Source organism: Lactuca virosa, chromosome 1 (assembly GCF_052849685.1).
Source record: "Lactuca virosa cultivar CGN04683 chromosome 1, Lactuca_virosa_CGN04683_v6, whole genome shotgun sequence".
Taxonomy (NCBI): Eukaryota; Viridiplantae; Streptophyta; class Magnoliopsida; order Asterales; family Asteraceae; genus Lactuca; species Lactuca virosa.
Window position 1 is genome coordinate 77,716,456 of NC_136426.1, and position 12,272 is coordinate 77,728,727.

The window sequence follows — 12,272 nt, forward strand, 5'->3', positions numbered from 1 at the left end:
TTTAGTCACTTTCACCTATTTTAGCAGGTTTTAATGCCACATCAACAAGATTTTCCCTATCAGCCATGCAATGTCATCGATTAACAATACCCCACCCCCAACCCATTACCCCATTTCGTTGCTTTATGGGTTTGAACCACCTGTAAACCATTATGTGATAAAAAAAAGTGGCCCCGAACCATCAACTTGACCCGATCCAATCATGAATCAACACTTAGCTCCACCCAATTATCACCACCCATCGACCCTCTGGTCAACATCATCAACCAATGGCTCTTATAGTCTCAAATCTTCTCTAGCTTCATCGCCTTCACCACCGGATTCGCCTTTGCTATTGCCTCCTTCCCCACCGTCTTGAAATCATACCAACAGTTGTGCTACTCCGAGTACATGTGGGTCCCATAAAATGTCATCGACATTTACATGTAAATCCCGTGATCCCAACACGCTTCTTGCATGATCCACACCAGTTCCGGTACCGAGGTTTCACGGTGGTAGACGACGAATAAACAAGATCGGCGTCTACCGGATTGGATATCAGATGATCTGGTAAGACGAAAACAGATGCTACAGAGGAAGATGAGGATGAGGAAGATTCTTCTACATATGTTTCCGATTCGAGCAGTGGATGTGTGAGGCTCTTCCAGATGGCGGTGATCTTTGTAGAACTTTGAGCATAGATCAAGCGTTTTGGGACTCCTAAAGAATCCACAGTTATTAGCACACAGCATGTGATTGCTTGCTTCTAGCCAATTCTGTTCCTCGGCCATATTCCCCAAACTTATTCGATCAACTAAATACCGAAACAATTAAAAGGAAAAAATCGAGAGCAATCGATTTAGATTCAGATTCAAACCAATCACTCAATCAAACAGGATTATCAAAACCTATAATATAAAACAAGGTAGACACAATCACATCTAAAATTAAAAAAATAAAAAAATAAAAATAAAATCCCAAAAAAATAAGCGATCAAAAATCAAAAATCACATATGGATATCAGAAATGGAGATGGGGTATGGGGGAGGGGATGGATTGAATTGTGGGGAGGTGGGCCGTGAAGAATGGTGGATAAATATCGGTGTTGATGGAGGTAATCATTGGCATGGCATGACTGATGGGGAAAATCTTGCTGATGTGGCACTGAAACCTGCTAAAATAGGTGAGGGTGACTAAAAAGATAGATTGCTCATGACTTTGTTCCCCTCTAAAGCAACAAAATAACTTTAGGGACTGAATCGACCAACCCTAGAAACTTCATAGGGCATTTGTGTCATTTTCCCTATTAAGATAGGTAGATTAGATAAGCATCCCATATTAAAGAAACATACAAAGCACATGTATAACAAAGCATTCTATCTACTTGCGCATGTATAACAAAGCATTCTAGCTACTGGTTATAATCTAATCTTAACTAGACAACAAAAACCAGTACGGTGGATCCAAATTAATCCCTTATATTTCATTACTCTCATACATAAAGGGCAAAATTTATGTTTTAATGTATTATTGAGATTACTTTGAAATGGAATTAGGAGTGACTAAATTGGAACCATAAAACTTAACTTCGCAACCTCAATAAGACATGTGCATGAGTGAGGAATATGAATTGATCATGAGTGTAATTAAAAGAATATGGCTCGTGAGTGTTTTCAAAGCTTTCAAATATTTGGGGTATTACAACATTTACTAAAATATAAAATTATGCAACTTTAGTGGAATTAAATTTAAACTATATATACAACAACTTCAATCTTGAAAACCAATTCCAATGTGAAGTCTACCGATTGATTGAAATGTAATATGGTATTGAAACCAAATTGATCAGAGTTGATACTTGAAGAGAGAACTAGCAGCTTCAATAAATAGTAAAAAGTATAAATACCTTTGATGCTAATTATGTTCCCCTCTACAAAACCTTATCCACTGGATCTATCTCTTCAAGTACTCTAGTCTTCCTCTTTTGCCAAAATTCGAGAGGTGGGATGATATGTTCATATTTATTCATTTATTTTCTGCTTTATCTTAATATTTTTAGCAACAATTATTCTTATTTTAGATCAAAAGGTACTTAATATGTTTAAAAGATGTTTTGTAGCAGCGAAGACATGCTTGGGATTACAAGGAAGCAAAATGTAGAGCTAGAAGCGAAAAAAAAAACAGCGGATCAAGTCTACCAAAGTCAAAGAACTCAAGAATTATGAAACCCACGGCGTGGAGAGCCTTAGCCATGTCATGGTGAAAGGAATATTCGCGATCATGTGACCGATTTAGGGAATACGCGTGGAAAAAGATCGCCATGTCATGGAGGCTATTAGTCACGGCGTGGGAAGCAGATTATGGAAACTATAAATATATCGTTTATTCCTTCAAACCTACCTGATGCTTCAAGTTATTTTTCTACTTTTGGACACCAAAGACGTGCTAGAAAATATAAGGAGATCTGATTTCGATTGAAGTTTACTTTTGAAGAGATTTTGATAGTTTCATTTTCTTTACTTCTTTTTATTGTTTATTTTAGCATATTTCATTCACATTTTAGTTAATTTTCATGCATATTATCCTTTTTGTTAGTTTATGACCATTCCGGGTACTTTCTAGTTTCCCGAGCATTATTGTAGATTTTTGCAGACTAGCGAAGCCGGATTCTTGGGAAGCGATTGGACTTGAAGGGCAATGAGGATTTTGGGCTCGATGGCTATGGAGGTGATTCATGAAGTGGGTGTGACAACCCGGTAACTTCAATCTTGTACACTTAGTCAATTCAATCAATATTTGACTTGTTTTGTCGAATTCTGGTACTATTTAAGGGCTCATTTAAGTGTTCTAAGCTTGAGCTTGACCAAGGTTGAGAATAGGAATGAGTCGTCATGCCATATAGTGAGGAAATCGGGCCATACACACCTCTTGGAGGAGTGTACGGCCGTACACCTGGGTGTGCGGCCGCACACCCACTCTTTTGGCAGCACACCCACTTTTGGGCAACACCCTTACCCCTATATAAAGGGTAGACTCCTTTCCTCTTCATTCTTTTCACTCCTTGGCAGCACACAACTCTAATCTCTCAAGTTTCTCCAACTTTGAACCTTCCAAAGCTTCAAGAACGTGAGTACTTCTTCCTCTAGCTTACAATCCATGAAAGACCTCTCTATCTAAGCCTTAAGTGTGCAAAAATGGACATGTTCTTCGTGTTGGAAGTGAGTGCGGCCGCACACCCCCTTTAAGGTGGCCGCACACTCTTAAAACACCCTCCAAAGTGAGAGTTTGACTTCCATATCCGAGATAGACATGCCCCCAGCCTTGTTGTACCTTGAAAATTGGCATTTTGGACATTATTGTGTGGGGTGTACGACCGCACACACACTTGAACGGCAGCACACTCCAAGTGTGTGGCAGAACACCCAAATGTGCGACCACACACTCATTCCAGGACCATAAACGCACTTCTAGGGTCCCTATCTTGCACTACAATTGAGTATAGACCTAGAACACTTCGTAGAGGTAAGTATAGACCTTGAGAACACTTCAAAGGCACCTCCTTTCATGAGTGTACGGCCGCACACCCATTGGGCCGCACACCCATGGCCGCACACACACTTAAGGTGGCCATACACTCCCAATACTCAATCCTACAAAGTTCTATCACTTGGTGCAAGTAGTTCCAAGTCCCTAGAGTGATTTTCTATGGTATTTAGTGGTGAAATACCCTCATTTGACTCCTATGTGTGTGATTACATGTTATTAGGGTCAATTTGAGTTAAAGGTTTCGCTAGACACTAAGCATCCCATACCAGTCCTTCGTGCAAACCACTAACTCAAGGTGAGTTCATACCCCTACATTTTCCATGTTTTTAATGTTTTCAGGGGGGAATACAAGCTAAACATAAATGTTTTCAAAACCCATGCAATTCTCATACTTTAACCCTTTTGTACTGTGTTGAGCATAAGGGACGTTTTCATCAAAATTGCATAGTTTTCCGGACACGCTATTCACTACGTTATACATACAAACTATAATCGGTATAGTTTGGGATTTTCTAAACATAACAAGTATAGAAACTTCACTACTAAACATATGCTCTAAGATAGAAATAGTTTACAGTTTACATCACTACTTTATCATGGTATTCATATCTGAAATTTTCACTACACACGGTATACATATGGGTTTTCACTATGGTAGAACGCTACTACACTAGAAGTAAACTAGATTGTACGATACTGTGAGACGCTACTTCAATACTGTACCCTTGGGTGTACAGGGATAAATCCTATCATAGTATAACCAGAGTCTCCTGGAGGGAGAGCGTGAGATTTATGAATAGATCTATTCGGGACTGACAATCCCACACCCGTACTGCTAGCTACAGTTGGGCAGGCATGCCTAGGGTGACAAATGTCATTTAACTCGACGCCTGAAGAACGTTGGAAAGGTCTCTAGTCATATCAAGCATGGTTATACGACTCACAATATGTATAAATCACTCTTAGTTTGCAAACTGTCATTCTTCAACGGTTCTATTTTGCTAAATAGAACTAATACACACCATAACTGGAGAATTTCCAGGGTTTTCTAACGAAATCGGTCATACAATGGTCTCACGTATGCTAAAATTATACATCATGATTAGCAATAGCTAGTCACATGAAGTATTATATTCGCATATCACTATAGCTTTCAGTAATGAACACTCATGGTTTTATACAGAATTGTAAACACCACGTTTTCACTAAAGAAAATATCGGATTTTCTTGAAACTATACGCATACCTTTACGAGCTGATCAAGTTTTCATTACCAAAATACCGCTTATGAACTCACCAGCTTTATGCTGATATTTTCAAAACTGCTTGTATTCTCAGGAAATCAGTAGACAGGTACTTGCTGGATTTTTGAGAAGCTGGAGCAATAAGAGTTTTATGCTTTACAAACTATTTGATGTAATTCAAACAAATTTCAGACAAAGTTGCAAACTGATGTAACCATTTTCATTTATGTATTCACTGTAATGGTTGTGTTGCTATGATTGCTATTATTCATTGGTTGTGATGCTACACATGACGTCCTCCACCCCAGAACGTTTCTGCCATCACGGTTTCGAGGTGTGACATATTGGTATCAGAGCCCTTGTTTATAGCGAGCTAGTATACCGAACCTTACATGGTATACAACTATAAACACTAAGGGGCCTAAGTGCTCTACACTAAAAGTATACTTTCAAAATGTAAGTATTTTTATAAAAAGTATACGAGCATGCATACATAATAGAATTTGTGTCAATAGTAGAACAAAAAAAAAATTATTTGGGTGTTGGGGCACTGCGGTTAAACCTGGGCAGTTATGTAACCATGTCTAGGGTCAATATAGCCTGATCAACTATATTCATTCGATACATGACCAACATGTGCTTGGGAGTGACTGTGGTGTTACAACAGGCCTAAAACTTACCAAGAACATTCAACATAAAATACTATAAGAGTATTCTAGCTAGATGCAAACTCAGTGTATAGATTTATTCCAAGTGTTGCTACCTCTTCTTTCTTAAGCGATAACTTACTTGCATTAGTTACCTTCCTGTGCTTATCGCTTGGTAGAATACTTTTATTATCAGGATGGGATATATCTTGTTTCATATGTCTTGAGGACTTACCATCCTCTTCTTCCTGATTGTTTTTAGAAAAAGATGCCTCCTCGGCCAAGACCCAACAGAAGGAACGACACTCCGCCACTACCACCACCACCCCAGTTCGACCCCGTCATGTTCCAGGCAGCAGTTACCGCCGCTGTAACCGTAGCAATGGCACAAGTAAACTCTGGTGGGGCTGGAGGTGGAACCGACCCACAAAGGCAAGACGGAAGCCAGGGTCATCAAAAGGAGTGTTCCTATAAGGACTTCATGACTGCAAAACCCAAGTCCTTTGATGGGAATGGAGGTGTCATCGCTCTGACTCGATGGTTCGAGAAGATCGAACCCATCTTCGAAATTTGCGCCTGTTCCAAAGCAAACAAGGTGAAGTTCGCCGCCTGCACCTTCACCGACAGAGCCTTGACCTGGTGGAATGGTCGAGTCAAAACCCTAACCCTACCGGTGGCTAATGCCATGGGTTGGGAAAGACTGAAGGAACTCATGCTTGCAGAATACTGCCCGAGGGGCGAAGTGCAAAAGTTAGAGCACGAACTCTGGAACTTGAAGATGAAGGGTTCTGACATCGCCGCCTACACTGCTAGGTTCTGTGATTTGGCACTCCTATGTCCGGGAATGGTCACCCCAGAAAGCAAGAAAATCGAGAGGTACATCTGGGGACTGACGCAGCCAACCAAAGGAAATGTCTTGGCGGCGAGGCCGACCACATTTGAGAGCGCCAAGGATCTGGCTCAGACTCTGATCGATCATGGAATCGATCTGGATGTGGTGGAAGCTGTCTCCGAGCCACAAAAGGAAAGTGGTGGGAAGAAGAAGAAATCATGGAACAAGCGAAAGGGTCAGTCTTTGCAGGACCCCTCCAAGAAACAACAAACGGTGGCAGTTCATGCTGTTACTGCTCCTGCTGCTGCTTCAGCTACTGTTCCAACCACCCAAGCTCCTACCGGTGGTTATGCTGGAAAACTACCTTTGTGCAACAAGTGTAACCTCCATCATCACGGACCCTGCCGTGAGTTGAGTTGCAACAGCTGTGGAAAGAAGGGACACACAGCTCGATACTGCAAGGTGCCAACCCAACCAACCAACCAGGCTGCGGGAGCAGGTGCTGGTCATGCTTGTTATGGATGTGGAGAGGTTGGGCACTTCAGGAGAAACTGCCCCAAGGCAACAACTGGTGGCAATGTAGGAAGAGTTTTAGCGATGGGCCAGGAGGAAGCGGTCGCTGATCCTACCGTTGTTACGGGTACGTTCCTCCTTGACAACTCTCATGCATGCATTCTTTTCGATTCTGGTGTGGAGAGGAGTTTTGTTAGTCATGCATTCAAGCATCTAATCAAATGTAAATCCCAACCTTTAACCGAAACATTCACCGTCGAAATGGCTAACGGAGAGAAAGAAAGTGTGAACGACATATTCATAGGCTGTACTCTTACCTTAGGCAGCCATTCCTTTCTTATCGATCTTATGCCTGTATCTATTAAGAGTTTCGATGTCATTATCGGTATGGATTGGTTGAGCCCCAATCGTGCTGATATCCTCTGTTTCGAGAAATCCATTCGCCTCAACCTTCCCTCTGGCAAAACTCTCATGATTTATGGTGATAAACTCAGTTCGAACCTTCGTATCATCTCGTGCATCAAAGCTCAGAAGTACCTGCGGAAGGAATGCCATGCGTTTCTAGCTCATGTTGTTGATGAGACACAAAAGGGTAAAGACCTCGAGAGCATCCCCGAAGTCTGCAACTTTCCTGATGTCTTCCCTGAAGATCTCCCAGGAATTCCTCCCGAGCGTCAAGTCGAGTTTCGTATCGGCTTAATCCCTGGAGCTACGCCTGTAGCTAAGTCTCCTTACCGTTTAGCACCAGCGGAGATGCAAGAGTTATCCAGCCAGCTCAATGAGCTGATCAGCAAAGGGTTCATAAGGCTGAGTTCCTCACCTTGGGGAGCTCCGATCTTATTCGTGAAAAAGAAAGATGGATCCTTTCGGATGTGCATTGACTACTGAGAATTGAACAAGCTGACCATCAAGAACCGATATCCCTTACCCAGAATCGATGATCTCTTCGACCAACTTCAGGGAGCCAGTTATTTCTCAAAGATAGATCTAAGATTAGGGTACCATCAGCTGCGAGTTCACGAGAATGATGTGCCCAAGACAGCATTCCGAACTCGCTATGGACACTACGAGTTTGTAGTAATGCCCTTTGGTCTGACCAACGTACCGGCGGTATTCATGGACCTGATGAATCGTGTGTGCCACCCTTTCCTGGACAAGTTCGTGATCGTGTTCATCGACGATATACTTGTCTATTCTCGGAGTGAGAACGACCATAAGCAGCACTTGAAGCAGGTGCTGGAAACATTAAGGGCAGAGAAGTTATATGTGAAATTCTCGAAGTGCGAGTTCTGGATAAGGAAGGTGAATTTCCTTGTTCACGTGGTTAGAAAGGAAGGTATACACGTGGACCCTTCCAAAATCAAAGCGATAGAGAATTGGTCTGCACCAAAGACGCCCACAGAAATCCGGCAATTCTTGGGTCTCGCGGGCTATTATCGCAGGTTTATCCAGAATTTCTCCAGAATCGCTAAGCCTATAACTACCCTGACACAAAAAGGTGTAACCTTCAATTGGGGAGTCAAGCAAGACACTGTGTTTCAAACATTGAAGCATGCCCTATGCAGCACACCTATCTTGTCCCTGCCCGAAGGGACGGAAGACTTCGTGGTCTATTGTGATGCATCCAATCAGGGCCTAGGCTGTGTACTCATGCAGCGAGGAAAGGTCATTGCCTATGCCTCGAGGCAGTTAAAAACACACGAAGTCAATTACACAACCCACGAAGTAGAATTGGGAGTAGTGGTCTTTGCGTTAAAGATCTGGAGACATTATCTCTATGGAACCAAGTGCACTATCTTCACCGACCATAAGAGCTTGCAGCATATCTTTGATCAGAAGGAGTTAAACATGAGACAGCGACGATGGGTAGAGCTACTCAGTGACTACGAGTACGAAATTCGTTACCATCCCGGCAAGGCCAATGTGGTAGCAGATGCCCTCAGCCGAAAGGAGTATTCAGGGCGTAAGGTAAAGGCACTAACAATGACCATCCATTCCCATCTGTCCGCGCATATCAGAGAGACTCAGCTGGAAGGCTTAAAACCCGAGAACATGGCAGATGAAGCCTTGCGGGGAATGGAAAATAACATAGAGGTCAAGGGAGACGGAGTCTATTATTTCATGGACCGTATCTGGACCCCGAAGTACGGTGGTTACAGAGATGTTGTCATGAACGAAGCTCACAAGTCTAGATACTCCGTTCACCCAGGGTCAGATAAGATGTACTTTGATCTCAAACAACTCTATTGGTGGCCAAACATGAAAGCGGAAATTGCAACCTTCGTGGGCAAGTGCTTGACTTGCGCCAAGGTAAAGGTGAAATATCAAAAGCCCTCAGGTTTACTTCATCAGCCAGAGATACCTGAGTGGAAGTGGGAAAGGATAACCATGGATTTTATCACCAAATTACCCAGATCTCCAAGCGGGCACGACGCCATCTGGGTAATTGTCGATCGATTGACTAAATCCGCCCACTTCCTGCCAATCAAAGAAAACTTCAAGATGGAGAGACTCACACAGATCTACATTCAAGAGATAGTTTGCCTTCATGGGGTACCTATATCCATTATCTCCGACCGAGATAGCAGGTTTACCTCAAGGTTCTGGCAATCACTACAGAAAGCTCTTGGAACTAAATTGGATATGAGCACGGCTTATCATCCGCAGACTGATGGACAGAGTCAGAGAAAAATTCAGACATTGGAAGATATGTTGAGAGCCCGTGTCATCGACTTCGGTGCGTCATGGGACATTCGTCTTCCTTTGCTTGAATTTTCCTACAACAACAGCTACCATACCAGCATCAAGGTTGCAACGTTCGAAGCCCTCTATGGCCGCAAGTGTAGATCCCCTCTGTGCTGGGCTGAAGTGGGTGACACGCAGCTAGACAGGGGTCAAGTCCCCGACAGTACTCTCACTGGTCCTGAGATCATCCGAGAGACAACTGAGAAGATCGTACAAATCCGGGAACGACTGAAAGCCTCACGAGATATACAAAAGAGCTACGCCGATAAGAGACGAAAACCATTGGAATTCCAGGTCGGTGACCGCGTCCTTCTAAAGGTCTCACCCTGGAAAGGCATGATACGTTTCGGAAAACGTGGAAAGCTAAACCCAAGGTACATTGGACCATTCGAGATCATTGCTAGGATCGGTCCCGTAGCATACAAACTCCAGTTACCACGAGAGCTCAGCAACATCCATCCTGTCTTCCACGTGTCGAACCTAAACAAGTGTCTGTCCGATGAGACACTTGTGATTCCTCTCGACGAGATCGAATTAGACGAGGTTCTACACTTCGTGGAAGAACCTGTCGAAATCATGGATCGGGAAGTCAAACGTACGAAACAGAGTCGCATCCCGATAGTGAAGGTCCGCTGGAATGCCAAGCGGGGTCCTGAATTCACTTGGGAGCGCGAGGATTCAATGAAGCAGAAGTACCCCCATCTTTTTCCAAGTTCATGATTGTACTTTATTCTTGAATTTCGGGACGAAATTCCCTCAAACGGGGGGCTGATGTGACAACCCGGTAACTTCAATCTTGTACACTTAGTTAATTCAATCAATATTTGACTTGTTTTGTCGAATTATGGTACTATTTAAGGGCTCATTTAAGTGTTCTAAGCGTGAGCTTGACCAAGGTTGAGAATAGGAATGAGTCGTCATGCCATATAGTGAGCAAATCGGGCCATACACACCTCTTGGAGGAGTGTAAGGCCGTACACCTGGGTGTGCGGCCGCACACCCACTCCCTTGGCAGCACACTCACTTTTGGGCAGCACCCTTACCCCTATATAAAGGGTGGACTCCTTTCCTCTTCATTCTTTTCACTCCTTGGCAGCACACAACTCTAATCTCTCAAGTTTCTCCAACTTTGAACCTTCCAAAGCTTCAAGAACGTGAGTACTTCTTCCTCTAGCTTAAAATCCATGAAAGACCTCTCTATCTAAGCCTTAAGTGTGCAAAAATGGACATGTTCTTCGTGTTGGAAGTGAGTGCGGCCGTACACCCCCTTTAAGGTGGCCGCACACTCTTAAAACACCCTCCAAAGTGAGAGTTTGAATTCCGTATTCGAGATAGACATGCCCCCAGCCTTGTTGTACCTTGAAAATTGGCATTTTGGACATTCTTGTGTGGGGTGTACGACCGCACACACCTGTGTACGGCCGCACACACACTTGCACGGCAGCACACTCCAAGTGTGCGGCAGCACACCCAAGTGTGCGACCACACACTCACTCCAGGACCATAAACGCACTTCTAGGGTCCCTATCTTGCACTACAATTGAGTATAGACCTAGAACACTTCGTAAAGGTAAGTATAGACCTTGAGAACACTTCAAAGGCACCTCCTTTCATGAGTGTACGGCTGCACACCCATTGGGCCGCACACCCATGGCCGCACACACACTCAAGGTGGCCATACACTCCCCATACTCAATCCTACAAGGTTCTATCACTTGGTGCAAGTAGTTCCAAGTCCCTAGAGTGATTTTCTATGGTATTTAGTGGCGAAATACCCTCATTTGACTCCTATGTGTGTGATTACATGTTATTAGGGTCAATTTGAGTTAAACGTTTCGCTAGACACTAAGCATCCCTTACCGGTCCTTCGTGCAAACCACTAGCTCAAGGTGAGTTCATACCCCTACATTTTCCATGTTTTTAATGTTTTCAGGGGGAATACAAGCTAAACATAAATGTTTTCAAAACCCATGCAATTCTCATACTTCAACCCTTTTGTACTGTGTTGAGCATAAGGGACGTTTTCATCAAAATTGCATAGTTTTCCGGACACGCTATTCACTACGTTATACATACAAACTATAATCGGTATAGTTTGGGATTTTCTAAACATAACAAGTACATAAACTTCACTACTAAACATATGCTCTAAGATATAAATAGTTTATAGTTTACATCACTACTTTATCATGCTATTCATAACTGAAATTTTCACTACACACAGTATACATATGGGTTTTCACTATGGTAGAACGCTAGTACACTACAAGTAAACTAGATTGTACAATACTGTGAGACGCTACTTCAATACTGTACCCTTGGGTGTACAGGGATAAATCCTATCATAGTATAACCAGAGTCTCCTGGAGGAAGAGTGTGAGATTTGTGAATAGATCTATTCGGGACTGACAATCCCACACCCGTACTGCTAGCTACAGTTGGGCAGGCATGCCTAGGGTGACAAATGTCATTTAACTCGACGCCTTAAGAACGTTGGAAAGGTCTCTAGTCATATCAAGCATGGTTATACGACTCACAATATGTATAAATCACTCTTAGTTTACAATCTGTCATTCTTCAACGGTTCTGTTTTGCTAAATAGAACTAATACACACCATAACTGGAGAATTTCCGGGGTTTTCTAACGAAATCGGTCATACAATGGTTTCACGTACGCTAAAATTATACATCATGATTAGCAATATCTAGTCACATGAAGTATTATATTCGAATATCACTATAGCTTTCAGTAATGAACACTCATGGT

At 42.8% G+C, this 12,272-nt stretch overlaps 1 pseudogene; it reads right to left on the minus strand.

The window, feature by feature from the left end:
- Window positions 1-284: 284 nt before the first annotated feature.
- Window positions 285-770, minus strand: LOC145105272 (zinc finger A20 and AN1 domain-containing stress-associated protein 5-like; annotated as a pseudogene).
- Between the last annotated feature and the right edge of the window lie 11,502 nt (window positions 771-12,272).